Source organism: Cibotium barometz, chromosome 58 (assembly GCF_041138505.1).
Source record: "Cibotium barometz isolate CiBa-2024 chromosome 58, ASM4113850v1, whole genome shotgun sequence".
NCBI lineage: Eukaryota > Viridiplantae > Streptophyta > Polypodiopsida > Cyatheales > Cibotiaceae > Cibotium > Cibotium barometz.
Genome location: NC_141103.1, coordinates 17905934 through 17911706, shown reverse-complemented (window position 1 = coordinate 17911706; position 5773 = coordinate 17905934).

Genomic DNA, 5773 nt, shown 5'->3' with positions numbered 1-5773 from the left:
ATCGTACAGAGACCTCGGGATCACCAACGCATGCTTTAAGATTCGTGGCTCTCTTTCCGTAACGTTCCGTTCCGTCCTGAGTCCTGACTTTTCATATATTTTCCAATTGCTCCCGCGGCGTCCTCCGGACTCCTCCCCACATGGCTCCTCTGACTCCATCCCTTCAACCTGCGGTTAGTGAACCACGGAGCCTTACATCCAGTGACCAGTGGCGTCACCTGGCACCTGCCCACAGGTGCCCACCGTTGGAGAAAAGTCCGTCAGGCTCTCTCGCCCGTCTGCTCCTCCCGTCCCGTCCCGTCCCATTTTGTACACTAACCTTAATCCATCTCAGACCTTGTTCTACTCACTAGCCTCGAGCCACTCACTAATCCCTCTTCCTTTCCCGAAACGATACCCCTGGCCACAAACTAATCTCTCGAGAAGAACGACTAAAGGGGAGAGTGCCACGTTCCGGCGCAACAGTTGGTGCCCGCTTTAAGTCAAGGGACGCCTAGGAGGTCTGAGACGTTCTGGAGGACCTGCAAACGGTGCGTTCTTGAGCACCTTAAAACACTCTAAGGCGATTCACAGAATTTTCTGTGTGGGAGCGCTTCAAGTGGGTGCAGCGCTCTGACCAGGGTCGAGGGTGTCTGTGGGGCTCAAACACCGGAGCTTTCACCGATTGGACTGGAGTCACGACTGGCGGAAGAAACAGTCCCAGCCCCCGTGTGATATAGTGCTGAGGCAGTGACCACACAAGCTGGAGGCTGGAGCCCCATCACCTTCGCATACAAATCGCAGTTTTGCGTAGAGGAGAAGTGCCTTGTGGAGAAAACACTACCCTTCCAACGTCATGTTTTGTGGTAAAAGGACATGGGAGGTTAAGCACCACCAGTGCTCTTAGAGCAAGCGTGTCAAGGATGTTTAGGTGGATGTCGACGGCCTCCTCTACGAGAAGAGACACCATTGAGAGAGAGTGAGAGAGAGAGAGAGATATGCAACTTGTAAAGATACTTGGCACAAAATGAAACAAGGTGATATTCCATACTAAAAACCATATGTACTTAAAAATGAAATTGTGAACTTTCTTTTTTTAAAACTTTTTTTTTTGGCTACTACTAGAAGGGAGTAACGAACTTCGTGATGAGGATGCCTCATATCCTCATATCGTCTACAAAGTGAGGGTAAGGTAGCAATCCGGGGATCGAACCTAGTATCCACAGGGTACAAGCCACCCCTTTAACCACTAGAACAGGCGATCGATGTTAAAATTGTGAACTTTCGTTGTCTCTTTTTTAATGAAGTGTAAACTTAATCAATAATATTACATTATTAAACACATACAAATTGGTTATAATTTCACCTCCTTGAATGACCACCTAACCCACAAAGTGTCCTTGACTAAGCTCTTATAAATCCTAAATTTATAATTAGAAAAAAACTACACTATGATTATTTACCATTAGCACCTAGGTATACATGTTGTCTTGCATACCATGACTACAAAAAAAAAGAAGTACGAAAAATTCCAAGTTTTATCCACGCTTTGTTGACAAAAAGCCCTATTCCATGTAAACAACACATATACAACAAATTTTTAGCATTGTTTTGCAAGGTTCATAAAAATTTTAAGGGGTTAGGATGTCTTCTATAAAAACATACTTTTTTAGTGCGCGCACACATACACACACACACACACACACACTAACTTCCATCTTCATGCTCTTCAAATATTAGACTATGAATGAGAAATGATGGTGATTTATTATTTAATCTTACTTCCCTCTACAAAACAAGAAGACATTTGATTAGGCTTGTCTCATCTCTAATCATACAAAATTTGTGTTAAAGTTGATTTTTAACCTTCAAGCATAACATGCTCATGCAATGTTAAAGTTGATTTTTAACCTTCAAGCATAACATGCTCATGCAATGTTATATGAATTTATTCCAACCAGCCATCAATGGCTTAAATGGTGCAATAAATGCGATGGGATATAAATATTTGGCTTATAATGCCCATCTTCATGGTTTAATTTAGGTTTTAAAGTTAGCTATTCTAGTTATATAAAAATCATTACAAATGCACATACACATATAAAATATGGCTCAAATTCATAGTCGTGTTTATATCCTCTCTTTAAAGTCACAATCACACATTCACATGCTACACATGGATATCATATACTAACAAATGAATGCATTGAGAACCAACATCTAGCTAAATATACTAACAAAAATCTCAACATGGTATATAGTAATAATAGAGTTAGCCTAAATATTTCTAACAATTACACTCCATTCCTACATTCTTGATTGGTTGTTAGGCTTTCCTATCTCTTGTTTAACAAGTGTCGGATACTATTTCTCCGACCTCATATTAGATTGTCCAACCACCACAAGCTACCTCTTATTTATATCGCCCCCATTACTACGTGTAGTAACCATGGCTAAGAAGCCCAGCATGATCAACATCTCTGTATTCACATAGGAAGAAGGTGTCCTAGGAGGCCATATGGTTTAGAGAAGTGTGGGCATGTGGCCCATACATGGAGTTGGTATACTTTACTCTTGGACACCCTATTTTGACATTGTATGGCTTGAACATGGCCCAAGATGAGCTTGGATGATTGTGAGACGAGTCTACACTCCAGAAGGTGGCATCCACTATAACTATTGACCTAAGTAGTCATGTCATGACTACCTCGTATATACATGCTTATATAGATAGATGCCTAGCCCCCTTCTTCACATAGTTTCCTTTGTAGTTTCTACTAACTTACTACTAGCATACAACCTCACCTTACGAATTCCAGATCAACCATTGCAACTTTTTTCCATAGTAGCACAGAAGTGTGCAACTTTGTCATCTATTCTATCACTTGAGTATTTTCTAGTCATACAATATTCATCTCTATCTCTGTTATTGTGCAGTATGGGACTGTCATCTGTAATATCACTTAGTAATTTTTCGTAATATAATATTCATATGCATCTCTATGTCTATTTTTATGTAGTTTAAGTTTTTAATTTTTTGTGCTAGTGAAAGATCCTATTTCTTGTGATGTTCTCGTATATATAACACATGTTATATTCTCTTACATGGTATTAGAGCTCTCACTCTATACAAAACTTCTTTGCTGATTATTGTCCTTAGGAGAAATAACATCTCTATAAGACTCTGCCCATTGTCACAATTTGGTGCTGATAGAAAGATAAAAATCTTAATCGCATCACTTATCCTCTCTAAAGTTCAAGCTTAATGCTATTCATTCTTTCCTCCTATGGAAGTTATGGGACATTGTCATTAGTGTTGATGTTCACCTTTACCACAAACAAGGAATATAGACACGGCAACCTGGTACCACGTGTTGTCCAAATTTGTCCAAACTTGGATAGAAAGGGATGTAGATTCTCTACGAGACATCATCACTAGCATGGAAGATAGTGTGTTGATGTATTCATGTGATGTAGCCGCACCACTAGTGAGATCAGAGAGTGGTGGGGCTACACTGTGAATGTTGTAGGGGTGCCGAATTACAACACATAGCTATACATGCAATTGTATGCATGTACAGCTGTGTTGTAATTGTATGCAATTACAACACACAGCTATACAGCTATACATGCAATTGTATGCATGTGTATACCCACATATATAGCTACAGACTAATCAGATAGCATTTCAAAGGCATACTTAAGAGTATAATTTTCACAATCAGTCGAGAGAAAATGTGTGTTGGTTTGTGGCATACATCTTCAATTTCTAGGAGACCAAGATCAATATGATCATATTTAGAAAGAAGAACTCATATGAAAAATATGAAATTCACATTACTAATTGAAAAATCCATTAATGTTTTAGGGTGATCTCGGCCTGACATCAATCCCATCTTTAATTAAATTCATACACGCTAATTTTCTATCTCAAGATCCATATTTCCACCCATTGTAGGATGAACAAAAACATCTATACTACTATTAGTAGCTAAACTGGACTTCACGTCATCATCATCATCTAATAGATCACGATCATCATTAGTAAGTTCAGATTTTATTGCTTTGTCCTTATCTTGGATAGGGCACCTTCATCTTCATTGGTTGGTGGTATCTTTCTCTCGACATCTTGAACTTGATCCTCTGCATGTTCGTTTTTAACTCCCACTACTTCTTTCATGAGCTCTTTAACATTCGCCTCTTGAAACTTCCTCTTGGAAAATAATATTTGAATGAGGAGTAACTTCTATGATATATCACAAATTCTTGTTATGCAAGCTAGTCCAGTTGAAACATAACCTAGAGTTACGAAAATTCACATAAAGTGTTAATTAAAAATGCACAAGAAACTATATAATAAAAGCTAATGGCTAGATTTTCCTTGTTCATAATGTTGAGGGAGCACAAATATGTCTCTTTATTTATTTGCTAAAACTTTGTAAAGTCAATCACTCACGACGATAAATCCATTTGGATGCTTTTTCACGGTTCTTTCAGAACCTTAACACAAAACATTCTTGAACCATTTCACATCTACAATATAACCAACCTTTAGAATGTTTTGAATCATACCACAATAATCAAGCATTTCTCCACTCTATTGCTCAAAACTTACCATAGCTCCACAATTTTATGTATTTTTATTTATTTCCATAACTTCCCTTGAACCACATAGCATTGTAGACCTTATACTATGACCAACACGAAACTAAATATATAAACGAAAATGATGTGATTCTATTTGGGTTAGCTATGAGATATAGAGGTGCACTTACTTGAGGCTTGCATCCTCTTGCGTTCTTCCATTCCTCTTTTATCACCGCCTCTCCATCTTTTTCTATCTTCTCTATTTCTTCATCAAGCCACTTAATGCTACAATCTTTCAAAGGTGATGCAAGGTTTGGTGAAAATGGCAAGCATCTCATTTCTAACCCTTATTACCTCTTCAAACTTTGCCACCCACCTCTTCATAACTTCACTATTGAATATACAAAATGTATTCAACTTTGCCACCCACCTCTTCATAACTTCACTATTGATGAATATACAAAATGTATTCAACTTGTTTATCATTATTCTATCCATTCTCCTTACTCTTCCTTTGCCTGTGGTATATGTGTGATGGCATCTGATCATCATCCTCATTCCTCCATATTGTAGGATCCAAACAAGAGAGATACTATGAAATATGGATGCATGCTTTTTGTTGCACTAACCGCCCCTCTGCCATGCCTCGTTCTAGCCTTAATTATCTTTGCCTAACAAAATCCTTCAAGGTCTTCCCGAACTTCTTAAGGAAGAACATCCATCAAGCATGCACAATACTCCACATGGACAATTCATTTACTAAGTGTGGGTTGTTGCAAATTAGGGTGTCCAATTTTGTCTAGTTTATGCTAGACTGGGACAATGCTTTGAGAGCAAATTTGGGGGGGGCAAGGTACTTCAAATGAGATCAAGCAAATAATAGAAAATATAAATGCACTCAAATTAACCCAATATAACTTAAATCAATATAAATTAGTCTAATTAATTAAATTTAATAAAAATATATGATAAAATGATAAACAATGATCTTTCCACACTTAGAGTGATCCAATGTTTTTTTTCATAGATGCACCATTACAAGTACACTAGTCCCGATAAGTTTTAGATGATTTATATCAAAAATATAATTTTACTAATTAGATTATTAATATTTACAGGCCTTCTAATACCCTAGAAGAATTTTGGAAAAGAGATCATTAAAAAGTTCAACCATTGGATTTGAAATTTTGACTAACCACCAAATTCT